The following is a 27,927-nucleotide window of genomic DNA, read 5'->3' as shown; positions in this document are numbered from 1 at the left end:
AAAGCTCTGAACCACTGAGCTGAACCATCTCTCCAACCCCAGTTCTTAGAGTTTTTACTTAGTTTTACATTTCTTACACCTTTCTACATAGATGAGCCTTTTTTTCTTCCTTTCTGCTGGCTACACATTAGCTTTTTGAGATCTGTGATGATAGGCATGCCTGGCTTCCCCATGAAAACATTAAGGATATTTGCACCTATGTTTATGAGAGATATTGCTCTATAGTCTACTTGTAGAGTTTTTGTCAGATTTTGATGCCAGAGTACTTTAGGCCTCATAAATTAGTTTATGAAAATATCTGCGCAAAACTGTGGTTCCTTTTCTTGGGTGCCTGGCAGAACTGACAAAATCAGGGAACCCCTGACAGTGCTGGTCATAGGGTCACCTTTTTTACATTTTGCTGTGTAGCAGGCTTTCTCTGGGGTCACCAACCAGCTCCCAAATCACGACATGGAGATGTATAATCAGTTATGAATGCTCAGTCTTATCTTATGCTTGTCCCACTAGCTCTTAGAACTGAATTTAACCTGTTTCTCTTCGTCTACATTTTGTCTCAGGGATTTTTAACCTGTCTTTCATTCTGTGTGTCCTACTCCATGTCTGTCTGTCTGGCAGCTGCCTGACAGGCCCTGGGCGTCTCCCTTTCCTTCTCCCTTGCTCTCTCATCTCTTTCTAAGCCTAGATTCCTCCTCCTACTTATTCTCTCTGCCTTACAGCCCTGCCTATCCCTCTACTGCCTAGCTATTGGCTGTTCAGGTTTTTATTAGACCAATCAGGTGCCTTAGGCAAGCAAAGCAACACATCTTTACATTCCATAAACAAATGCAACACACCTTTACATAGTTAAAGTAACATTCCACAATATAAACAAATGTAACACATCTTTACATAGTTAAAGTAATATTCCACAACATCTTAATCTAAAACCCCAAGTAACTACTCTCTTGATTGTTAATCTTTTATTCTGTTCTCATGCATTTTAGTAAAAGGCATACTTTATGTCTTTTATGAGTGTGTGTGTGTGTGTGTGTGTGGTTTTTCAAGACAAGATTTCTCTGTGTTGCCCTGGCTATCCTGGAACTAGCTTTGTAGATGAGGCTGGTGCTGTGGGACAGTCTATATGTCAAATTGCTCTGATTGGTCAATAAATAAAACACTGATTGGCCAGTGGCCAGGCAGGAAGTAGGTGGGACAAGGAGAGAGGAGAATTCTGGGAAGCAGAAGGCTGAGGCGGGGAGACACTGCAGCCGCCGCCATGACCAGCAGCATGTGAAGATGCCGGTAAGCCACCAGCCTCGTGGCAAGGTATAGATTTATGGAAATGGATTAATTTAAGCTATAAGCACAGTTAGCAAGAAGCCTGCCACGGCCATACAGTTTGTAAGCAATATAAGTCTCTGTGTTTACTTGGTTGGGTCTGAGTGGCTGTTGGACTGGCGGGTGACAAAGATTTGTCCTGACTGTGGGCAAGGCCGGAAAACTCTAGCTACAAATGGCGCCCAACGTGTTGGCAAGAGTTTCTACCTAAAACCTGAGAAAAGATTCTAAAATGGAGCTAAAAACAGCTTCCTAATTGTCTCTCTCAAAGGAGCGGCAGCCTGCCGGTTTGAGCTACTGGCGGGTTCCTAGCGTGCAAGCTTGATCTGCAGTATGGCGGGAATGAGGCCTCTGCAAGTGGCACATTAAGCTGCATGGTTGATTTAGCCTTTGCTAGTACAAAACAAAAAGAGGTTTCTGGGCTACACACTGCTTGGATAAAAGCATAGACCCAGGATGGCTCCCAGAGCTGGCGGAAAAGGTACCACCGCCATGTTGGGAAGCTGAAGTGGGCGGAGCCAGCAGCCGCAGCGCCGTTTCAGGCTTAAAAGGCTGCAGTTTAAGCAATAGGCTCAAGGTAATATAAAAAATAAGCCATGTAAAGATGGCTACCACACAGAGAATCTGGATTATGTTCTCTTTGATATTTGTAACTGAAGAAAAACATTTGATTGCAAAAGCTGTTGAGTTATGCCAAAATGTGTATTTTAAAGGTACCTTGACTTCAAAATTTGGCTATAAGGATATGTTGCTTTGGAAAAGAGGCTCTGCTTTTGTTTCCACAGAAAGCCAGAGGCTATGGATTTGTTCCAGATTAAGATACATCAGGTTTGACCAGCCAAGACCACCTGAAAGGTCTCCGATGACACCATGGCTCAGATGATCCAACATCCAGAATCGTTTCAAGTCACGGACTACTCCATGATCCTAAAATTTTCTTCGTGTCCCCATAAGATACAGCGCCCCCCTCCAGCAGGAAGTAGTAAGAGAAGCTACGCCCAAATTCCCAAATATACCAAGCTGACTTTGGAGATGTGTAAAAGTTAAAACCTTCCGGGCCGGGCGGTGGTGGCGCACGCCTTTAATCCCAGCACTCGGGAGGCAGAGGCAGGCGGATCTTTGTGAGTTCGAGGCCAGCCTGGGCTACCAAGTGAGTTCCAGGAAAGGCGCAAAGCTACACAGAGAAACCCTGTCTCGAAAAAAACCAAAAAAAAAAAAAAGTTAAAACCTTCCTTTTAAAAAAAAAAGAAAGGGGAAGTGCTGTGGGACAGTCTGTATGTCAAATTGCTCTGATTGGTCAATAAATAAAACACTGATTGGCCAGTGGCCAGGCAGGAAGTAGGTGGGACAAGGAGAGAGGAGAATTCTGGGAAGCAGAAGGCTGAGGCGGGGAGACACTGCAGCCGCCGCCATGACCAGCAGCATGTGAAGATGCCGGTAAGCCACCAGCCTCGTGGCAAGGTATAGATTTATGGAAATGGATTAATTTAAGCTATAAGCACAGTTAGCAAGAAGCCTGCCACGGCCATACAGTTTGTAAGCAATATAAGTCTCTGTGTTTACTTGGTTGGGTCTGAGTGGCTGTTGGACTGGCGGGTGACAAAGATTTGTCCTGACTGTGGGCAAGGCCGGAAAACTCTAGCTACAGGCTGGCCTTGAACTCACAGAGAGATCCACCTCTCTCTCCCTCCCAAGTGCTGATATTAAAGGCATGTAGCACCATGACTGGCTCATTTACATTTTAATAACCACCAAATTTCTAAAATTAATTCACTCTGTTGTTGGAGTTAAAGTTCTTATTGTTTGTGTTGTCTTACAGTCTAACCTGTAAGTGTAAGTTATTTGTTAATTTTCCTACTCTTTTAACCACTCCAGACAACAGTGCTACAAGGGCTCTTGTAACATGGTCCTGAGTATGTGTGAGTTGGGAGCTGCCATGTGGGTGCTGGGAAAAGAACCTGGGTCCTCTACATTGTCATAAGTGCTCCTCCCTGCTGAGCCAGCTCTCCAGTCACAGCTCTTCTTCTTCTTCTTTTTTTAAAGATTTATTTATTTATTATGTATACAGCATGTATGACTGCAGGCCAGAAGAGGGCATCAGATCTCATTACAGATAGTTGTAAGCCATTATGTGGTTGCTGGGAATTGAACTCAGGACCTCTGGAAGAGCAGTCAGTGCTCTTAACCTCTGAGCCATCTCTCCAGCCCCATAGCTGTTCCTAATCTTTAATTTTTCTTTATAGATCATAGAAAACAGTCAAGTTCAAATTAAATACATTTTTGGCATTTTGACTTGAATTTCACTGAATGACTTAGTTTTTCATTTGTTAGGCAGTATAAAAGGACTCCAAGTGAGCAATCCAAATGATAACATCTAACATCAACTTTTGAGGTCAATTTTAGGGTTAAGATGGCTACTGGAACATTAGCCATCTTGTTATGGTTACCACCTCATAAGTACCCTGAAATTTATGTCATTGGCCAGAACTCAGAAACATACCACGTCTAGTTCTAAGGCTGGTGTAAACATAAAGCCCTTTATCTGCTGCCTAGAACAAAATGATATTCTGTAATTAGAGACAAAGATAAATGACAGCAAGGGACCATGTAAACAGTGACATGTAATCAAGTCATTACGAAGTCTGTTCTCATTGGCAGAGTGGAGGATCTGGAGGATCCTGGAGGGGTTGGAGAGAGGAGTAGAGGGATCAAAATACATTGCTTAGATGCATGTAAAATTCTCAAAGAATAAATTTAAAATATTATACTAAATAATAATCTTTCAAAAGGTTTATTTTTTTTAAGTCTTAATATGGGGCTGGAGAGATGGTAAAGAGCATTAGCTGCTCTTGCAAGAGACCCGAGTTCAGTTCCCAACATCCACATCGTGGTTCATAATCATCCACAGCTTCAGCTCCAGAGAATTTGATGTCCTTCTTCAGCATGGTGCGCAAACATACATGTAGGCAAAAATACACATAAAATGTAAAAGCAAAAGTCTTTTTTTTAATGTTTTTTTGTATGTGTATGAAGGTTTTGCCTGCATATATTTATGTTCACCTTGTGTATGCCTATGGGTGGTTGTGAGCCACAATGTGGGTGCTGGGAATCAAACCCAGGTCCTCTGCAAGAACAGCAGGTGCTCTTAATTGCTGAGCCATCTCTACAGCCCCAAAAGCAAAAGTCTTAATGGATCAAATCAAATAAAGATTCGAGGCCATTTCACACCCTCCCAAGACCCGTAGGAAGAATTTGTAGATTAGAAGAGTTTAGGGTTAAGGCTTACTTAGATTTAGCTTAGGTTCCTCCCTATTAAGAAAAGAGGTGACAATTTTCTCAGAGGTGTGAGCCATTGACAGTATGGGGAGGGAATAACATTTCTTCTGTAATATTAAGAAAAATTTCGACCCCCAGATACAGTATTATTCCAACCACATTTCATTATGTATAAACATATATGCAAATATATGTATGTATATATGTGTGTGTGTGATATAAAACACACACATATATTATATATGTACATATATAATCATTATGGTTTGTTGATTTCTTTTCCAAAGATGCAAAGGTTCTTGAAATGTAAGAGTCTGTCAGGAGTCCACAAGATTGCTAGTCACTAACTAACCCACTGCCAACAGTCCTCCTAGAGAGTGCCACACACCAGGAAATTTAGGGGCGCCTCTAAGATGGCTATAAAGTCATGAATAAAATGCCCATAGCCCTCAGTAAGGAGCTGCTGAGGTCCATCTTATTCACATTGAAAGTAATGACCTTGGAGGAGAAAAGGAAAGGGTGAGTTTCAGAAATAGGTTGCAGAACAGGTTTGATTTTCCTGACCAAGGGCTTAGGACCGTAAAGACCAGTAGGCTCTTGGCAAGAGACAGAAAGGGAAAGGAGCAGATTGGCAGGGGGCTCATAACGCATCACGGGGCTTTATATTAACATACTGGGACATGCCCATCCCCCACCCCCGATAGTCGGCTTCACTGTTGGCAGAAGGAAAACAGCTGATTTACCACCTACATCCCACCGTGATTCTGCCTTGCCATAGGCCCAGGGCAATGCAACCAAGCCATTGTGGCCTGAGCCCTTTGAAACTACGTCTACCTTTTAGTCTGATTAAATATTTAGTCAAAGTTATGGAAACCTAATATGGTATGGACAGTAAGTGCAAACAGGAGAGTACCTTTAAAAAGAATGACATGCTTTTAAAAGGAAGGATTTAACTTCCAGAAAGTAATTCAATGCTGATGAGGATGTGGGGGAAAGGGGCTCTTATTCACCGTTGGTGGAAAGGTAAACTACTGCAGCCATTAAGTTAATCAGTGTGTTTTCTCAAAATGCTAAAAATAGAACTACCACATGGTCCAACCATACCACTCCTGAGCATATGTCTAAAGGACTCCGTGTACTCTAGCAATATCCGGGCATGCACAGTTTTTTTTTGTTTGTTGATGTTTTCTTTTTCTTTCATTCTTTCTTTTTCTCTCCTTCTTTTTTGTGTTTTTGTTTTTTTTGTTTTTCAAGATAGTGTTTCTTTGTGTAGCTCTGGCTGTCCTGAAACTCACTCTGTAGACCAGGCTGGCCTCAAACTCACAGAGATCCACCTGCCTCTGCCTCCTGAATACTGGGATTAAAAGCTTGCACCACCACCATCTGGCAAGGCATCCATGTTTATTGCTACTCTATTCACAACAGCTAGGAAATGGAATAGGTCTAGATGTTGGAAAACGAAATGTAATATAACACACAAGGGAATTTTATTCAGATACAAAGAAAAATGAAGTTGTGAAATTGGCAGGAAAGTTAATGGAACTTTAGAATATGCTGTGTGGGGTTACCTAGGCTCAGAAAGATGAATGCGGAGCCTGGTTTAAGTTGAAGTAAGTATTTAGAGGCCAGGAGAGGAGAAAGGCCTTTAGAGAGAAGCACTTACTGAAAGACAGTGAAGGACATGGGGGAATATCATGGAGGGGCAGATGAGGAAACGGTACAGATGGGGGCGGTTAGCCAGCACTAAGGCTCTTTCATATATACTCATCCATATATAAGTGTACTACTTTATACATCAACTAAAAAATAGAATCTTAACAGTCGTTTGACTGAAAGTATCATGCAGGGTTAGAGAACGCTCCTCCCAGAAGCCACAGGCTTTAAACAAACAAACAAACAGATCCCAGTCCACAGTATGGAATATCATCCTAAGAGTTCTTGGCCTGGGAAGCCACAGTTACTTCCAGTACAGCACAGGTTACTGGCATTGCTCTTGGCTGCCCACCAGAACTAAATGGCAAGACCTCCTGCTGACGAAACAGCACACTTTGGATATAGGACATGGAGGAATGGAGCTGGAGCTGAGCCAGAAGCCCTCTCCCTGCCACGTAGCATTCATGGTTCTTGGAAGTGCTATGTGGGCTCCTGGAGGAGAAAAGTCATCAACAGTCCTACCCGGCTGTGGGCAAGTGCCACGATATGTTGCACCAACCCACCTTTGAAGTAAGAGTGGCATGACTATTCTGTGGGTGACCAGTTGCTTTCTGGTTGAATTTGAAGCTTGCTCCACAGAAAAGTATTCATGTCTTGTATTGTAAATCTGACTGGGAAGGTCACAGGCCCTAGCGCTGCACCTACTACTGATGCCTTGCTAAATGGACATGTAAACTGCCTTTCAAGTGGTTATGTTTAGATCCACAGACCAGTGCTGCTCTCGGCCGTGGCCAGAGAGGCTTCTTTTTGTGGTGGGTGATAATGGTTGATGCAGCTACTCAAACTAAACAAAATGCTGTCAGTGAGAATTGAGTCATCAGGCGCAGATGGGACATCAATATCGCTCCCTTTCAGGCTTAGGAAACGCCACACAAGAGAGGGCAGAAAGAATGTAAGAACTAGAGGGTGGAGGATGGGAGGGGTGCTAGGCAGTGCTAGTTTCTGAATAGAACTTGCCTGTTGCAGTCATGAACATACACAACCAACTATGGCCACGCACACTCGCGCACGCGCGCACACACACATTCACTCACACCCTCATGGGATGTGGAAGGAGGAGAGGGACTGGTTGTAAAGAAGAAGTAGGAGTAGGAAGAGGGTAAGAGAAGGTGCTGGGGAATGAGTAGGACTGCGATATGTTGCAGACATATTTATTTTGTTATCCACCTAGTCATTGGCCCTAATAGTGAAACTAGTAAGAATACAGTCGTAAGAGTTCCAATACAAAGGAAAACTAAAGCAATTCAGTGATGGCTGGAAAGATGGCTCAAGTGGTAAAGTAGCTGCCGCTCAAGCTTTAGGACCTGAGTTCAAATCCCATCACATATATACAAAGCTGGTGCTGACTTTGAAGGTCCTCTGTGCTGCACGGCTTTCATGGCACCAAACGGCGATATTCCAGCTGCCTGGGGAGAAAAGTTACAAACAGTCTTACTCAGTCTTACTTGGAAATCCCACAAGTTAGTTTACACTCATGAGTGCAAAAATTGCATGAATGTGGCAGGGGAAAGCCAGTCACTTTCTGATTGGTTTTAAGGCCTGTTCCACAGAAGGGAATGGATGCCTGGAACTGGAAATCTGGCCAAAAACCCATGGCCAGGGAGCTCATAAGCCACAGGGAAGAACCTTTACTACTATTATTTTGCCAAGAGGACATAGTATGAAGCTGCCTTCTAAATTTGTATCTCTCTACCCATAAATCGGTGCATCTCTCAGTCCTCACTAGAGAGGTTACTTTGTGTAGCAGACGGTGGTTTGTTTACAGACTCACAACTGGTTTATGATGCAAAGAAGTAAGTGTTTGTGGAGTGCTCTGCCATAAATGGAGCATGTCTATCACACTCCCTTGATCAGGTCTCAGGGAACATTGTGGAGGAAGGGACAGAATGATTGTAAGGGACAGCTCAAAGAGAAATGATACCCAACAGTGTCTTCTGGACACGGCAGGCCGTGCATCCATCAACGCAGAGCAGCCGTGGTTGGCTGAGCAAGATCAAACTAGTCAACATTCCATCATGCATAGGGGAGGGACACACAAGCCTCCACCCCCAGCTGAGGAGCTGTGACAGCTGCGGCTGCTAGGGAGGGACAGTCAGTTTTCTTTAGAGGTGTGGCCCCTTGTCAGTAGACCATGCTCCATTACGTGTCCCCACACCCATGGGCAGCCCCGCTTAGACTCAGTGAGTTATTAAAGAAAATAGTAGGAATACGTAAAGGTGACAGAGGGAACCAAGAGAAGTTGGGGGTAAATAAAGGGTGGATATGATAATAAAAAAAATATATTATATATACAAGTATGAAATTCTCAAGGAGCAAGTTTAAGATTACACTTAAATAAATAACTAACTAGTTGAGAGTGGAGGCACTTGTCTGTAACCTCAGCCCTTGGGGAGCAGAGACGGGTAGATCCCTGAAGCTCATTGGCCAGCCAGCCCAGCTGAATGGAGCACCAGACTCAAAAAAAAAAAAAAAAAAAAAAAAAAAACAAGGGAGTGATTGGAAGATACCTGGCATTGACCTCTGACCCCCACTGTGTGCACATACATGAACAATAAATAAATAAATAAATAAATAGATAGATAAATTAATAAATAAATAAATGTAATTTAAAAAAAATAATAACAGGGGCTGGGGAGACGACTCAACAGTTAAGTGCCAATAGCGTTCTTGCAGAGGACCTGGTTTCAGTTCCTACTACTCATATCAAGTGACAGCCTGTAACTCCAGCTCCAGAGGATCCAGTGCCCTCCTCTGGCTTCCCTAGGCACTACATTCACAGGCACAGCTTCCCTCCTTCCATAATTAAAAATAAAAATAATTTTTCCTTTTTTTTTTTCAAGGCAGGATTTCCCTGTGCAGCTCTGGCTGTCCTGAAACTCACTATGAAGACCAAGCTGGCTTCTAACTCAGATATCTGCCTACGTCTGCCTCCTGAGTACTGGGTGCTGGGATTAAAGGCATATACCACCACCACCCAGCTTAAAAACAAAGTATTTTTAAAAGATTTTTAAAAATTCTAAAAAGTAATTTCTGCCACTGTTTGGATGTGTGCTGCACGGCAGAGCCTCCGTTACCCAAAGTAATCACAACTAGTTAAAATGGAAAAATTACAATGTGTGAGACTGTTATCTCCAGCTGTAGAGATGTCGGTAACTCAGAGGCCAGGAAATAAGAGCAGGAAGCACCTATGGATGGGGAAGACATTTTGCAAATATAGATGAGAAAACTGGCATGAGGAAATGCATACTAACAGTTTTGGCTGTAGAGGAGACACTCTAGAGACAGGTCCCCCTTTCTTTAGCTACCAATATTGAAACAATGGTCCCCAAGAAACTGGAATTTCCCCCCAGGAGACCCACACTCAAGGAAAGGAAAGGCGAAAGCCCTGATGCCAGCCAGAAGAGGAACTCGTCTCCCAGGAGGAGGTTTAACACAATTCTGACAACTTATCAGACCAACTTGCAGGAAACATTTAGTCTAGACAAAGGTGGATCAATGGATATGACCTCGCCTTGAGCCACACTGCTCCATTATGCATACTTCTTGTACTCTATTTAAACCTAAGCTTCAGGACAGTACCCCAAGATGGCTTGGGGGTTGCTGAATCTCTTTATTTGATTCTCTTTCCACCATGGCCACACTGATTACATCTCCTTTCTCTGCTTTCCACTATGATTTGTCTTTTTTGTTGGTGTATTGAGGATGGGTGGCTGAGAACAGCTTCTTAGGGTTACCAGAGCCCAGGCTTTTACATGAAAAACTCCAGCAACGTAACAGCTGTTGAGAAGGGATTCTGTCTGAACACCGGGAAGCCTGAGTCTCCAGAAATAGTCTGGCAAACACCTTCCTTGAAGAAGCAGAAGTCACTTGAGGAAATGAGTCCTTCATTGGACAGAACAGCATTCAAGCTTCGTATATAAAGACAGGAAGTAAGCAATCGTTTCAATTGTGTGTGCAAGAATCAGTAAACAACATAACTTCTATTTGCTGAGCCCATAACACATTCGAGCACAGTGATAAAGAATTATAAAAAAACGATGGTGCTCACAGTGTGCTGGGAGTTACTTCAATTCTCGGGCAGTCCTAAGAATGCAGCCCCATTTTAAAGGGTGAAGAAAAACTGAGGGGTAAACAGGAAAACCTAATTAAAGGTAAAAGCACGTGATAAAGAACCCAGAAGCCTAACTCAAGTTTATCTGACTCCAAGGCCCACTTTGTTTACTTAGAGAGAGAGAGAGAGAGAGAGAGAGAGAGAGAGAGAGAGAGAGAGAGAGAGAGTTTAGTCAGAGCACAATTTGAATGAGTCAACTCTCTTTCTACGCTGTGGGTCCTAGCAATTGAACTGGGGTCTTCTGGCCTGACAGGGGAATTGAACTGGGGTCTTCTGGCCTGACAGAGATTGCCTTTACCCACTGAGTCATCTTGTGAGCCCATAAGAGTTAACTCAGATTTTAAAAGAATGAGTACAAAAGACTTAGCAGGATAATAATAAAAGGCAAGACTTTAAAAATCATAAAAACAACAAAGATTATCGGGTTTTTTTTTTTGTTTTTTTTGTTTTTTTTTTTTTTTGTGTGTGTGTGTGTGTGTGTGTGTGTGTGTGTGTGTGTGTGTGTGTATGTGTGTTCAGTGAAGGAAGCACCAAAGGAAGGCTAATTGCTCAGGTCAAGGACAGTTTGTGTAACAGCACAAAATACTAGAAAATGCTAGACACCAACTAGGGATCAGAAAAGCAAGTCCCATCGGATACTTATTTACATTTCGGACGGACTTACAAGATCAATAATGTAGTGTAGCTTCATCTGAGAAAATTTTTTTGGCCAAAGAGCTCATTGTATTCTCACAGGGAAGATGGAGAAACCCAGGGTGACTCCCCACTCACTAAGCACCTGAGGTCCAAGAAGCTTAAGTGAAGCATGTTAGCGTGAAGGTGAGGTAAACCTCACTACCCTGTCCTCTTTGGCACCTGAAACTTTGGTCTGAGAGCACATGCCATGGCGCTCACAAAGGGCCTGAGGTTGGTTCAAGAGGCAGAAGCATTTAGCAAGCTGAAGCTAGCAAGTTTGATACGTATGTGTAAGTTCCTTCCAGCCAAAATTGTTTGGTTGGACTAGTACAAGATGAAGGAGGTGTGTTTGGCTTTCAGTACACACACACACACACACACACACACACACACACACACACACACACACACACACACACACAGAGTTCTAGAGGCATGTCCTTGAAGGGATATCGGGACCTTGGCCAATAATCTCTCAGAAAATGGCAGACAAGGACAGAGGCTGCAGAGGGCCTCTGTAGTCTTTGGTTGTTTGCAGATGTATTTATGGCACCCCAAATTAAGGAAGAAAGAATTGGCACTATATCTGTAGCATATATTCTGTATTTTGAAGAACTATCCTAAATTCAAAATAAAAATAAATTACTCAGAGATCTCCAACAAGGGAAAAACTGTTGGTAGTGAAGCATCTTGTTAGTTTTGCATTGGTGTAACAAGATAATCTGAGATAAACAGCTTAAAAGGAGGAGTGTGCGCTACAGAAGAGAGATGTCAGCTGGGGGGTTTTAAATGGTGGTCACATGCGACGAGAAGGGACTGGGCTGTCTCTAAAAGGCTTACAGAAAGCTCCTCCCCCATGCCACACGGGTAGGTCAGAGTCCTATGGTACAAACTGGCCTCTGGGGTACCTTTCAGGAGGGGATATGGGAATGGTTGTTCTTTAGAAGCAGCCAGGGAATAAAACTCTAAAATATCCCACTATACATAAAAGAACTTATGACTTCGGCCTAAGGTTTTCGACTGACTATGGCTAAGGCCTCAGGCATGTCTGAACCTGGCCAGGGTTGAACGGAAGTTAATTTGCGCATGACTAAAGAGACTGCTGGGAGTGAGAGATAAAAGTGTCCCGTGTCATGTCCCCCCACCACCCCACCCCACCCCACCCCGTTAGGTGCCCACTCTTGGTTACTGGTAGAACAGCCAGTTAAGCGTTTTCCTGCTGGTAAGGCTGTGCAAAAGCCAGTCACTCAACAAATCACTGATGGGTACGCTCAGTGATACAGAAAGCCACATAAGACCTAGCAATTTCACCCCAGAAGCCTATAACATAGCCGATTTATTTTTATCAATCAAAAACTGGAAACAAAGCCTGCAGTGATGGCTATAGGTCTACATACAGTCCAGCTACTTGGGAGGCTGAGGCAGGAGGATCATAAATTCAAGGCTTGCCTGGACTACGCGAAGAGTTCAGAGCCAGCTGGTGCAGCCTAGCACAGCTCTGACTCAAATACAAACACTGAAGAGGGCCAATGACATAGCTCTGTGGTCGGGAGCTTGCCCGCGTGTGGAAGGCCCTGGGTTTGATCTCCAGAACTGAAAAGCAAAGCAAACAAATGCACAGTAAAACCAGAGACAACCAGACCTGCCGCAGGGAAAGAATGGTTACACACGTTGTGATGTGGCCACACCATGGAACACTATGCAGTGAGAAGTAAAACAATTTCAACAAATTCCCCAAGAGTTAGAGAATTATTCAGAGCAAAAAAGTCAATCCGAAGGTCACATAATATATGAGTCTATTGGTGTGATTTTTCTGGAAATGATAAACTTTTAGAAACAGAGAACAGATTAGTAACGTCCCTAGTTCAAGGTCAATCAAAAGAAAACATGGGGGCTGGAGAGACGGCTCAGTGGTTCAGAGTACTTCCTGCTCTTCCAGAGGACCTGGGTTCAGTTCTCTACTTCTTGAAGCTGTACATGACTGCAATTATCTCAAAATAAAAAAGGCTTTAATTTTTTTTTCCAGGCTGTGGGGTAGAAGATAAAGGTAGGAAACAGGGAGAAGAGTGGGCAGTCCAGCACAACTTCCCGGGCAAGACTCATCCTAATGAAGAAGACCCCAGGCACACAGACGATGACCAGTCATCCTAATGAAGAAGACCCCAGGCACACAGACGATGACCAGTCATCCTAATGAAGAAGACCCCAGGCACACAGACGATGACCAGTCATCCTAATGAAGAAGACCCCAGGCACACAGACGATGACCAGTCATCCTAATGAAGAAGACCCCAGGCACACAGACGATGACCAGTCATCCTAATGAAGAAGACCCCAGGCACACAGACGATGACCAGTCATCCTAATGAAGAAGACCCCAGGCACACAGACGATGACCAGTCATCCTAATGAAGAAGACCCCAGGCACACAGACGATGACCAGTCATCCTAATGAAGAAGACCCCAGGCACACAGACGATGACCAGTCATCCTAATGAAGAAGACCCCAGGCACACAGACGATGACCAGTCATCCTAATGAAGAAGACACCAGGCACACAGACGATGACCAGTCATCCTAATGAAGAAGACACCAGGCACACAGACGATGACCAGTCAGAGCTTTAGACCCCAAAGAGCAGGAACTGCACCTTCCTAGTACGTGGCTGGGTCCCTGCTGCCTCAGCCACACTGCCTGGCACAGCAGGGCACTTGGAACTTGGGCTCATCTCTGTCTAAATAAGAACATGCACATATTGAGGAACTGTGAGCTACCCAACACGCTTACTTGATCAGCTTTGAATACAGAGGACTTATCAAAAAAGTTTCTTGACTCCATTACGTTCCCAAGTTGAAGACAGCAGGAGGATCCTTAGCTACACTGAGTTCAAGGTCAGCCTTGAATATACTGGAGACACTCACTGAAAAATGCCAAAGAGGGTGGAGGGAGAAAGGAAGGAAGGAAGGAAGGAAGGAAGGAAGGAAGGAAGGAAGGAAGGAAGGAAGGAAGGAAGGAAGGAAGGAAGGAAGGAAGGAAAAATTAAAAAATTAGCAGGCTGAGGTGGTACACTCTTTAATCTCAGCACACAAGAGGAAGAGGCAGGCAGATCTCTGTGAGTTCCAGGCTAGCCTGGTCTACAAAGTGAGTTGCAGGACAGCCAGGACTATTACATAGAGAAACCCTGTCTTGAGGGAAACGAAGGAAGGAAGGAAGGAAGGAAGGAAGGAAGGAAGGAAGGAAGGAAGGAAGGAAGGACGGAGGGAGGGAGGGAGGGAGGGAGGGAGGGAGGGAAGGAAGGAAGGAAGGAAGGAAGGAAGGAAGGAAGGAAGGAAGGAAGGAAGGAAGGAAGGAAGGAAGGAGGAAGGAAGGAAGGGAGAGAGAGAGAGAGAGAGAGAGAGAGAGAGAGAGATTGAGCTCCTGCTTTTTCAAGTTATAAAACTTCACATGACTCAAAACCTGAAAATTAGGAGGTGGTAGTGAATCCTAGAGAGGGGATTAGAGTGAGATCCTACCTCCTCATGGGACCCTGCTTCCACCACCTCTACTGATATCACAGGTTAGCCCTATACTCCTAGTGCAACCTAGGAAAACTACGCCAGCTCCTCACTGTTCAAGGGAGGTAGAGGATGAGCAGAGAGAAATGTCCATGAACTTTGTTCCAACAGCTCTAAAAAGGGAAACTGGAAGATGATGCACCCATTGAGAATCTGGGAAATGATGCACCCATTGAGAATCTGGGAGATGTACCCAGTGATAATCTGGGAGATGCACCCATTGAGAATCTAGAAGATGTACCCATCGAGAAGGAAAACTGGGAGATGCAGCCATTGAGAATCTGGGAGATATACCCAATGAGAATCATGAGTTGCCCAGTTCAGGAATTCTGGCTTCAACCTACTCCTTTGATTAAAATAAAGTTTAATTAATTAAGTAATTGTGTGTGTGTGTGTGTGTGTGTGTGTGTGTGTGTCTGTGTGTGTACAGATCTCCTGTATCTCACACTAGCTCAGAACTGTCAGATCCAAAGGAAACTCCATTTCCCCAAATCCCCAAAGGCAGAAGGGACAAGAGGCTATCTGTGGTGCCCATGAACATATCAAAGCACATGCTGGCCTCCAGGCTCCCTCAGTATCACAGCACCAGTTACAGATTTCAAAGTCTAGGTTAGCATCCTAGCTCTTCTCACCTCCTCCCCTACCCTAAAGTTCCCCAGCTCACGGGCTTCCCCCACCCCAGCAACTCATTTCCCTTCTAACCCTGCTATTTTGATATGCTCACTCTCTTTGTCTTCTGCTCCCCGTCTCCCTCCACTCCTGCTCTCCCATACTCCCTCCCTCCAGCCCCACCCCTACCCCGTCTCTGCTCCTGCTTCCTGCTTCTCTTGTAGCCAGGTGCAGTCTGCTGGCCATGTTCAGTCTACTACTTCTCTCTCTCTCTCTCTCTCTCTCTCTCTCTCTCTCTCTCTCTCTCTCTCTCTCTCTCCTCTTCCAGATGCCTCTAATTGTGCTCCCTCTCTCTCATATCTACAATAAAAATCTCCCCTTAACAAAACCATGAAGCGGTCATGTTGTCAGTTTATACAATAACTAGCCAAGGATGACCTTGGACTTTTTCAAAAATGGTTTATTATTTTCAAGAACTTCATTCTTGAGCACTGCATCTACATCACTCTTGACCCTTGGCCTTGAACTTCTGATCCTCCTGACTCCACCTCCTAAGTGCTGAGATTACAGACAGGGCTTCAGGGAGCGTGTGAAGAAGTCCTGAGTGAATGTGCATTGTTTGACATGGGCCTGGTCTGGTCAAAGACCACAATACCTCAGCCCCATAGGTGGGGGGGTGGGTGGGTGCTGGAACTGAGATGTAAATGGTGGGCCTGGAGAAATAGCTCAGCAGGTGAGAACACTGCTTCACAAGCATGAGGATCCGTGTAACAAGCCAGCCGTGGTTACATGAGCGCCTGGTCACAGCACTGGGGCAGGGCCGCAGAGACAGGGATCCCAGGATTTGCTGGCTGCTGCCTCGCTCCAGGCTCCATGAGAGACCCTGTCTCCATGGAATACGGTTGGAAAATAGTAGCACAAGAGACACCTGACAGCCTCCTCTGGCTTTGGCCTTCACACATGGACACCCCCCCCAAACACACACATACACACACACACACACACACACACACACACACACACACACACACACCACCCCAGTCTTGCACATCTTGCATTGAGTACAGAAGATGTTCGGTTTCCAGAACCTGACTACAGAGGAGAGGAGTCTGGGAAGCACGCTGTTCCCAGCCTCTTCTCCCTCAGAGAAGCTGATCCACACATTGAATTAAAGGCTGTGCTCCAGGTACTCGGCTATGAACTCTGTGCCAGTTCACTGCCCAGCACTCAATGAGGTGTAGGTACAAGCGAGGAAACAGAGCCCGGGGAGAGGTCCTGTGTATCCCAGTCTCAGGGTAAGGAGTGAGACTGGATGGGCACGGGTTCTCTCTCATTCTGAGCCGAGCTCTCGACCATCAGTCACCTCCTCTTCCCTGAATCTAACCTCGGGTGTGGACACACCTCCTTGTGGTTATTGGAGGAATTCACTTATGGGATTAGACAGAGAACTAAATCTAGAATGCTTGGCCTCACCTTCCATGTCAGGAGGAAGGAGGCTGACGGAGCCACGCGGGGAGACATGCTCACTGTGAGGGTGAGGCCGAGCTGTGTGTACACAACAAGCCAGAGCTGTGGCTAGAATGTAGGGGAAAGGCCACTTTGCTGATTTGGACACGGGCCAGCCCTTCCTGCTCCTGCAGAAAGGCTGACGCCATTGGTGTGGACTGCACTAATGAGGAAAAGGACTGACTGATCCACCCAAGAAACATCTTTCGTTAGTAGAGAATGCAAACATATCCCAGAGAAAAAAACACATGCCACCGTGTTAAGTCAAGCCCGCTGTGGCCCACGATAATGGCTCTTGAGTGTGCTGACAGCTGATAACCGCAGACGCTGGCGTCTGCAGAAGCGGCCGCTTGTCACTCCCCCAGCACACAGTGACTGTGCAGGTTCTCAGACGCCTACCATGGAAAGCGCTGGGCCCCACTGTGTCTTAGATGCTGGGCACTCTCAGAAGCCCCCTGGGTAATCTCCCTTTCTAGAACGTTTGCCGAGGCCTGGATTTGGATCTGAGAAGAATTGGTAAACATGCATACAGCATGAACACACATACACACACATTTGCACTCACTCACATACACACACACACACATACACACACACACACTTTTATACTCACATACACACATATACACATTCACGCTCATATACACACACACACATTTGCACACACATACACAGACCCTCTAAACACTAGCAGAAACAGAAATATATTCACCACAGATATACACACCACACATACAGTAACACTCATACCACACAGAAACATGGACACACAAATATACAGAGTCATAGATACCACACTCACAAGCACGTAGCACTCGGATATACCAGACATAGAGAGAAACATAGTATTACATACATAATACATATACACTGTATACATCACATACATATACCACAGAGACACACAGATAAGTACTTCACACATGTCATATACACTACATCACCACAATGTATACTGCACACACACCAAAGCAAACACGTAGAGACAAAATATCTCACTGTAACATGCCATATGACACAAAGCTTTGGTTTGTGGGCTAGGAATATAGGAGATAAGTGTAAAAAAAAAAAAAAAGTAAAGGAAATGGAAATACAGCAAAAAAATGTTATAAACACGAAGAATCTTTTTAAAAATGAATGTTGGAGATTCATTGTAACAAGGGAATAGTAACAGGAACATAAATAATAGACGTGTAATGGGTTGTCCTGTCCTAAGAGCGATCTTTTGTTACTGCTGTTTTGTTTTTCCAAGACAGACTTTCTCTGTGTAGCCCTGGTTGTCCCAGAACTTGCTCTGTAGACCAGGCTGGCCTGGAACTCAGAGATCCGGCTCCCTCTACCTCCGGAGTGCTGGGATTAAACGCCTGTGCCACCACCACCCGGCTCTCACAGTAACTTTTTTTTTATGATGGTTCTTCAGCTCCAGCACACTCTGTGGCTGCTGGTTTTTATGCTGGACAGAGAATCTCCCACCCCGCATTCTAACCCTAGGCGTCCCTTGAAGAAGCTGCCCTGCACAGCCCCTGCAGCGCCTGCTCAGACAGCCTGCCACCTCCTCCCGTTTCCCCCTCCCTGCGCCCTCCCTGCCCAAGTCAGGAAAGTCCCAGGGTGCTTGCCTCACAGTACAAACAGGGAAGTTCAAGGATCCGATGCTGACCACAGACAACCAACTTCCCAGAATCCTGAGTCAGTCAATCCAAGCACGTCATAGTTTAGCTCTGTGTGCCTAGGGGGCGCTCCGGCCCAGGAATTGAAAATCTGAACTGTTCCCTTTACTGTTTAAGACCCAGTAGCGAAGGTCTAGAAATTAAAACTAAAGGAGCCAGCAGGCGAGATTGACGGCTGGGGGCTATTAATCAAAAAGGAAGATTTTGATAGACTTCCAAGATCTACTGTTTCTCTGAACTTCAAAGATAGAAGAGACCATAGGGAACATCAGGTACACCTTCCCTGTCTCCCAGATGCTGGATCTAAGATTGGAAGATGGAAGTCATATACTAATAGTCAAAACTAATTTGAAGCAGCCGTGGACCCGAAAATGTCAAAGTCACCCTTGGATGGAGCCATGGGTACCACTTTGATCTCCCTGTCCCGTAGTATTTTTCCAATAGTTCAAAATATAGGTCTTATTCTGAAGATGACATTTTACTAGAGAATTAAGTCACCGCACTTTGTATTTTATGAAAAGAATGTAGAAGGACATCTAAAAGGCATATGATGCTCCCTCCATACAAGTGTGCATTCCCTGAAGAGCCCTAAAAATACAAAACGTCAGATTCAAAAACACATTACAGTGAGACTGTTTCCTTAGAAAATGTGTCCTTTAGAGAGTTCTGGGATTCTTTGGGGGTGGCTGTTGTTTGGTTTGGTTTTTCAAAACAGGGTTTCTCTGTGTAGCCCTGGCTGTCCTGGATCTACCTCTATAGACCAGGCTGGCCTTGAACCTCAGAGATCCACCTGCCTCTGCCTCTCCAGTGCTGAAATTAAAAGTGTGTGCCACCATATCCAACTCTGAATTTTTCATGAAAAAAAAAGGTGACACAAAAAATGATGCCGATTGTGTATGAATTTATGTGTCCTTTTAGCACCCTCATAATTTATAAACTCTGTGTGTTAATGGTATTTATTTACTTATTTATTTATTTATTTATTTATTTAAACAGCGACAAGTAGAGATATCCATGGAACAGCAATGTTGTACCAGTTCTACGTCCCCTGCTAGTTTCTAGTGTGTGGGTCCCTGAACCCCTGTGAGCCCCCGTCCCCTGATGTGGACAGTAAAGGGTCTGGACCCGATGGGCTGTGGATCTTGCCAGCAAGGTGGAGCACAGTGGGAATTCTGAAACCCCATGGTGTGGAAGCCACCCTAGGCTGAGCAGGCTTGTCTCCACTTTCCTCTTTGGGGCCAGATTACTCTCCTTCCTAGGGGCACGGGTCTCCTCTAGAATATAATACTATTCATCATTCGGGATATGAATATGCCCTGGGATATTAAATAAAATAAGACATACAATGTGTCCTGACATTACCTGTTCCATCACAGGTACTCAGTCTTTCTAGCTTTATCCCTCCTTCTAGCATCACTGTTCTCCGCTTCGACAATGGCATTCACATTATAAAGAACTCACCAACTTAACCTGGTGCCATACCCCTGGACTGTGGCACTTGGAGGGCTCGGACGGGAACGTCATGAATTTGAGAACAGCCTGAGCTACACAGTGGGTCCTTGTCTTCAAATGAATAAAAGTACACGGCATCCTTCTGCCCCAGGGTATCAGCCTGGGGGTGTGCAGTGGAGGACGTGGGCTCCTCCTGCCACGAAAAGTCTACTACTTTCCGTGTGGCTGGAGCCAAGGGCAGGGTGGTAGAGAGGTCCTGCACACACGCCCCAGCGGCAGCTGGTGACTTTCAGGAGCAGGTTTTTACCCTTCCGTGGCTGGGTTTGATTCTGTTTTGTTCCCTCTGCGGTTTACCTTTGCTCACTTGTACTCATGGCTTACTTCATTTCTCTGTGATTTCATTGGCTGCCTCTCCTGTCACTCATGCTATGGTTTCCTGCCTAAGTGTCCCTCAGCTCCCCACCCCCTGCATCTGGCTAAATCCCTCGGGAGGCTCAGCTTTCCTCATGGAAATTTTTCTAACCCTTGACCACTCTTGCTATTTGTTTTTGTAGCACCTTGTGCTTCTCCTTCCTCGAACAAGGACCATTATATAATGCATCTGTTCTGCTGGGCTGCCTCTCCCGCCGGGCTGAAAGCTCCTGGAAGCAGTGAGTTTCTTTATTTGGTCCCTTAGCAAATCGCAGGGGCCCCACAAATAGGAACAGAGTGACTGGATGGGTAAATGAATGAGCAAATGACTCCGAGAGGTCACCACCATCCACACGAGGTGACTCACTCTTGAGTGGCTGGTCTATCTTTTCCATATGGAGTTTCATCTTCGCACTTTTCTATAGGATTCCTCCAAATTTTCTGTCCTCTACAAGCTTAAAGGAATGAATTGATTTGTTGACAGAATCCTGATTCAAACTTTAGCTTAAACAGTCACAATACATAACGCCCTCTGTGTTCTCTACGAGTGCATCCCATCTGCTTATGCAATGATCAAAAGAAGCAGGAGTTGTTGATAATCACAGAGTTGTTGATAATCACAGATTGTTGACAATCTTTTCAGGCAACGAGTCACATTGAACACAGATCTTAGGTTCACCCCGTTGGGTTCCCTTTTGCCTCTGTAAATTCCAACTTTCATTGAACCCCCAATTAACCAAGTGAACAGATAACCGGGCAGGAACTCTTTAATACCAACTCATGCGCTAAACTAGATCAATCTCTTTGACTTTAATGGCTTCTGCTCTTAGAGCTAGAAAAAAAAAAAGTTCTGAGCTGTGGCCCTGTCCACTTTCCTTACTCTTCTGTTTGCATGTGTCTTTTTAATGGAACAACGACACACGGAGGCCACTTGCCTGGGCAATCAGTAGTTTTCCTCTTCCAGTCCAGGCTGACTAAGAGTCAGGTTGAATAGCCACAGGCAGCTGTATAGGAAATATTTTCCAAAATAATTTTCTGAGTTCTGCTGAGTTTGGGTCAGCCCGCAGGGAGGCTTCTTGACAATGCAGCTTTGTTCTCGTTTGTTTCCTTCTGATACCTGATAGGCGCTGTGCGATTGTGCTGAGCAGACGCCCTTGCCCACTTCACAACCCCCCAGAGGGATACTGTCATTATGAAGAAAACAATAGCCCAGCCTCATGTGCGGAGGGTATACATTCAAGGATACAGTGTTTAATTCCCCTGCTTCCATGAATAGTCTTCAAGATGAATAGCTTCAAAATTCCTGATTCTCTTGTTTTCCCCTTAAATAGCATATCAAAGCCCTCCCACTTCAGTCTAATGAGTGCTCCTTACAGGAATTCAGATCTCTGGGGGAGGGGGGTGACTGATAGGTGGGGCAGGCATCACTTGAGAGGGAGATTTTGGTGGCAACATAGCTCCTTCCACAGAGCAGAGTTCAAATTCCCAGACTTCAGCAAAGCCCTCCCACAGCCCCAAGGAAAGAAAGCTCTGAACTGAAGGTACAACAGTCCGTTCCAGAAGCCAGATGGGATGTCAACTGCATGACCGATTGGACACCAGGGGGCATAGGCAGCTGACACTAGGAAGAAGTCCCATTCCTCTGTACCGACGTCGAGGCATTTGAGGCATACCGAGCTCTCATTGGTCTATAGCTTGGGGACAGTGGCACTGGCAGGCATCAGGAATGTCATTGGCAACAGTGCTGTTAGTGGTCCTTAAGTGACTTCTTGGGCAGTGAATGTCGGTAAGAGGGGCATAGCCAAAGAAGAACCATGGCAGAGGCCATATGGGGTCACACGAGCACAAGGAAGGGATCCTAGATCTCACAGTAGTGGAGGGAGGGTCGTAGGACCCACAAACAGCACTTGCCATGATAATGTGGCTCTGTTTGAAGCCAAGTCAGCTGTGGTCCGGACAGAACACAGGTGATGAGATGTCAGAGCCAAGAAGGATCTCAGAGTTTATCTAGGCAAAAATCCCAGATGGTTCAAATACAGACAACAAGGACGAAACAGGTTAAGCTACCTGCTCTGGTTTCATGGCCAGTCGGCAATCCTGGGAGGGGAGGAGTGGTTCTTCCTGGCCAAGCCTATGATACCGGGTGGATTCCTGACTTTCCATAACACGTCCATAAGGTACTGAGGCCTTCTGCTATCCGTGGGAAGGAGGGGGTCTTCCGGATGCTCATCACTTGGAGGAAAAATACAAGATACCTTCAGTCAAATGGCACCATCATAGAGTCTGTGGAGCAGCACACATTGGGGGGGGGGGGGGGCTTTGGGGGTGGAGCCCGCCTAGCACACACTGCCAGAAGGTGCAGTTTTAACTGCAAGGCCAGACAGGAAAATGTGGGGTCTCACAGAAAAAGAATAGTGTGGTGCTAGGGAGACAGGCTGGTTGGTCAAGTGCCTGCTGCCCAAACACAAGGGTCTGAGTTCGATCCCCAGCACCTGTGTGAAAAGCTGTGCATGGTGACTCACACTGATAATCCCAGCACGAACAGGCGGGAATAAGTGGATCTCTGAGGATTGCTGGTAGCCAGCCTAGGCTAATTGGTAAGTTCCGGGTCCCAAGGAAAAAAACAAAAAAATAAAAACAAAACAAAACAAACAAAAAAAAAAAAACCTCTTCCCCAACAAGACAGACAGTTCTTGAAGAATGACACCTGAGGCTGACCTCTGGTTGGCACAGGCATGTCCACACATATGTACTGTGTGCACGCATGTGCACTCACACACACACATTGCATACACACATGCACACATGAATATTAGCTGGATTGGTGTCCAATCTATTCACCTATATATTCCTATCTTCATGAGCAAAGCTGATCCTCTATATAAACCTAAGTAGGGTCTGTCAGGAACTAGAACATCAGATATCTATCTATCTATCTATCTACCTATCTATCTATCTCTATCTCTGTGTGTGTGTGTGTGTGTGTGTGTGTGTGTGTGTGTGTGTGTGTGTGTCACATACGTCAATAAGTGGTTTGTTTGTTTGGGTTTTACAGGAGCTGTTGCTTGTTAGTTGTTTTTGTTTCATTTTGTCTGTCTGTCTGTCTGTCTGTCTGTTTGTTTGATTGTTTTAATAAAAAAAAAAAAACATCTTCTCTGCCCATTCTGTTCATTTACTCTTGCATTCACCTGAGGAAATCTGAAGCCATGTGGTTCTGTTGTTTAATGTTGCAATCTGTTACCTCTAGCCTCCCCAAGGTGAAACAAACTGACCCCTTATCCACCAGCTCTTAACCGGAGGAGAGAGATGATAGCCTTTTATCAGGCCACGCTCCAGAAGAGGAGAGGAACGCAATGTCCCTCCGGCATGGTCTCATGTGAGAGCCTGCATCTTCAAAGCTGGAGCTTCCTGTGGGAGGCCACACTGACCACATGGGAAACAGACTCTTCTGGGCTACAACTCTGCAGTGAGCATGCAGGGCTGAGAGAGAGCAAAAGCCTTCTCCCCCCCACCTCCACCCCCTTTCAAGGCGGGGCAAGCAACCTGGTGAGAGCTCAGCCCTCCAAAGCTGCAGAAACACACGAGAGAATGTTCGGTCTTACAGCAGATCGCAAAGCATTCTCTTAGATCTCTCTTTAGTTTTGAGCTGCTAAACTTTTCCCGATTTTACACTTTAAAATGTTAATAAGGGGCTGGGGGAAAGGCTTAGTGTGCGAAGTGCTTGCTGTACGAGTGTGGGTTCACGATCGCCAGCAAACAGCAAATTATAACACAAGCTACGAGGGTGCAGAGGAGTGGCTGGGGAGCAGACCTCACTGGCCTGCTAGCCGAGCTGAAATGACAAGCTCCAGGGTCAATGAGAGACACTGTCTCCAAAAATAAGACTAATGCAGTGTTAGGAGGTGCTGCTGGGGAGATGGTCCAGCAGGTAAGAGGATTTGCTGCACACACCTGAATTCTAGCTCAAGAAACAAGGTTTAAAGAAGCCAGATGTGGTAGCGTGCATGGGTAATCGCAGCACTGGGAGGTGGAGACAGGAGAATTGAGAGGATGCACGTGGGCCAGCGAGCCTGACTGATGTAGCTACAGCGGGGAGCAACAGCTAGACAGCCTCAACAAGATGGAAGAGGAGAACCAGCTGCCCAAGGTTGTCCTCTGACCCCCACATCCATGCTGCAGCACACACGTGCTCCCCCGTAACATACTAATAATACATTTTAATTAAAAAAAAAGCAGTGCTCATTTTGGCAGCGCATAATACTCGTATGGAACAATACAGAGAGTATTAACATGCCTCCTGCTCAAAGATGACACACACATTTATAAAATGTCCCCCATGAAGAAGAAAAAGGTGGAGAGAAATAGAAAAGGATGCATGGCGTGGGTCTCAACACATGTAAACACACACATCCGTACACACAAGAGAGAGAGAATGAGGTTTGGGCCACATCTACATGGAAATAATGGGAGCTGGAGTTTGAGGGAGGAAGAGTGAAATCTCAGTCTGCAGCACAGCGGGATTTGCAGAAATGAAGGGCGTTTTCAGGCTCATGGAAGAACTGAAGACCACGGTTAAACATAAAGAGAATTCATTAGCCTAGGATCTGGCGGGCAGGTTTTTGCTCTCGTGACTATATATATATTCATATATTCATATCATTTTGGGTATATTTTCATATATTTAAAATAGCAAAATGCTTTCCCCCATTTTTTTTTAGAAGAATAACAACAAAAAGGACTTCTTCGGAATGTTAATATTTGCCTTTTGTTTTGTTTTGTTGTTTGTTTTAAAACCCAATTTCCCCAGTGCCTGTTTCCCCCTGATGCCTTTTTGTTTATCTTTATCTTTATCTTTTCTTTTTATCTTCCCACCAAAATGGGATTACAACTGCCCATGCGGAGTACCTGGATTACTTGCAGGTACTTGTGAAGGGTGCTTTACTAAGTACTCGCTCCAAACAATGCAGAAACTCATGAACCTCTATGATGTCACCTTCTCTGTCTCCTCCAGAGCACCAGAGCCAAGCACATCACCTGGTGACTAGTAAGCACTGAAATATTTGCTGAAGGAGTGAACAATCCTGGGGCATTCCATCGATAGGGTAACCCTTCACTGAACTTTTGAGTTAGACTGACATTTTAAGAAAGCAATAGGAAACGAGCAGTGAGAATTTCTGTTTTTAAAAATGTCCCTAAAGCAAGGTAGCTAAGCTTCAGCCTGCAGAGTTATAACTTCTGGAAGATAGTGTAGGTACGGTTAATCCCAGTTGCCACACAAGAAACAAGACTGACGTAGCACAGTCACACATAGAGTCAATTGCTGGTTCAGAACAAGCCCAGGTATCCTCCCAAGTAGACAGCTGTCTCCCAAGAACTCAGCCAACACAGAGTGGGCAGCCAGTGGGCTGTAAGGGGGTACGCCATGGAGCTCTCTGGAGTGTCTGCCTTGGTTTTGTAGAGATGAACTAGAATACCTGAGGGTGGGTGATTTATGATGAGATTTTCTTTTTTTTTCCCCCTCACAGTTCTAGAGAATGAAGGCTTAAGGCCCAGGCATTGGCACCAGGCAATGGCTTTGCTGGGTCGTCCTAGGGTGGAAGGCTGAAGGCAAAAGGAAAAGAAGAGATGAACGAGAGTGAACACCGTTGCTTTTATAAGAACTCACCTTCTGCAGTAACAGCATTCAAGAGGGTGATGCCCTCAGGATGCAGACTACTCTCGGTAGACCTCACCATGCTGAGGACCACATCAACGGCACGAGACTTTGGGGAAATATATTCAAAGCATTCAAACCAAATGGGGGATTGTGAACATCCTTCCTCGCCATCCTGTCCCGCCTTTCTGCACATCCCGCTGACCAATGCTGACACCTATTGTCTAGAGAATGGAAGCCCCCCAGATGGAGTGGGAAGAGGAATGTACACAAGAGAGGAGGCATACGAGGCTGGGAGTGAGGCAGCTAAAACAAAGTGTGCCAGAGAGCCAAAGCTCTTTGTAGCTCTCAGATTCGACAGGAGTGACAGGGAACCATCAGCATCTTAATCAGCCAGTCTTGGCTTCCCTCTGTGGGACATTCACTCAGGGCTGCCCTGACTCCTTTCGTATACCTCCTACTCAGGTAGGGAGCCGTCGTTCATGGTCTTTCCTGTTTATCTGGGGTTAGGAGACTGCTCTGGATCACTATCACTGACGTTGTCATCACCATCACCACCAACATGGGCATTACCCACGTGTTTGGTGCTTCACAGTTCGCACACTGTGTTCATAACCACTTCTCATTCATGCCCACACCAGGGACCTCTCCGTTGCTGGGATGCTGTGTAATGAAGTGACTACATTTTCCTTGGGCCCTGGAAGTGGAAATTTTTAATAGGAGAACAAAGATGAGGCTAGACAGAATACAGTTGGATACCCTGGGAAAGAGAGAACCCTTTGGAGATTATTTGTCTGAGTCACTTGGCTGAGGCCACTTTGTTGACATTTCTGCAATCATCTTGCTACTGAGATAAGAATGGTAACCAAAATAAGAAAAATGGACATTAGAAATGAAGATAATAATAATTTGCTAAATTTTCTCTTTGTGAAATAAGATTGAGACTCATGGGTCAAAATACATGAGGAATGAATGAAACACATAAAGCAAGTGATATAAATACAGACAAATGTTTTAGTGCTTTGAAAAAATGCTTTTATTTAATTTAGCATCACAAGTGCTTTTCAAGTTATTAAAATAATTATTATTATACCCATTTAAAATTATTATGTGTAGCTAGAGTTTTCCTGCCTTGCCCACAGTCAGGACAAATCTTTGTCACCCGCTAGTCCCACAGCCGCTCAGACCCAACCAAGTAAACACAGAGACTTACATTGCTTACAAACTGTATGGCCATGGCAGGCTTCTTGATAACAGTTCTTATAGCTTAAATTAATCCATTTCCATAAATCTATACCTTGCCATGTGGCTCGTGGCTTACAGGCATCTTCACATGCTGCTTGTCATGGCGGCAGCTGGCAGTGACTCCCTCTGTCTTCCTGTTCCCTCCTTTCTCCTCTCTGTTAGTCCTGCCTATACTTCCTGCCTAGCCACTGGCCAATCCGAGTTATTTAATGACAACGGTGCAGGCCTTTATTTGTAGGGGACCTGCAGAGGGAGATATCTTCAAGAGTCAGCCTACTGTTTGAAACCTGGAGCTTATACAGGGACGCTTGGCTCAGTCTGGGAGGAGGGGACTGGACCTGCCTGGACTGAGTCTACCAGGTTGATCCTCGGGGGAGGCTTTGCCCTGGAGGAGGTGGGAATGGGGGATGGGCTGGGGGAAAGGGAAGGGGCTGGGAGGGGGGAGAACAGGGGAACCTGTGGCTGATATGTAGAACTGAATAGTATTGTAAAATAAAATAAAAGGAAAAAAATAAGGTAAAAAAAAATCAGAAAAGAAAGAAAAAAAAGAGTCAGCCTACAATCTATTAACAAGCTGGGCAGTTGTAGGGCAAAAAGGGTATTGGGCAGCGAGTTGAAAACTTTCCTTTCTGGCTTACAGTTGGTCATTGCTAGGAATACCCAGTGAGGAGTCAATTAAGGAATGTTAGATGACCAATAAACATCTTTCCTGGGGTTCCCTAGGGCAGAGAAATCAAG

General features: G+C 45.2%; 1 non-coding gene across 1 annotated transcript; it reads left to right on the top strand.

Moving 5' to 3' along the window:
• The first annotated feature begins 24,526 nt into the window (after positions 1-24,526).
• Positions 24,527-24,633, top strand: LOC121821492 (U6 spliceosomal RNA). The gene has a single exon (XR_006062309.1). It is a non-coding gene; the product is annotated as a U6 spliceosomal RNA (small nuclear RNA).
• Positions 24,634-27,927: the final 3,294 nt, after the last annotated feature.

This window comes from Peromyscus maniculatus, chromosome 11 (genome assembly GCF_049852395.1).
Source record: "Peromyscus maniculatus bairdii isolate BWxNUB_F1_BW_parent chromosome 11, HU_Pman_BW_mat_3.1, whole genome shotgun sequence".
Classification (NCBI taxonomy): domain Eukaryota; kingdom Metazoa; phylum Chordata; class Mammalia; order Rodentia; family Cricetidae; genus Peromyscus; species Peromyscus maniculatus.
This window is presented reverse-complemented; position numbering and strand designations above follow the sequence as displayed.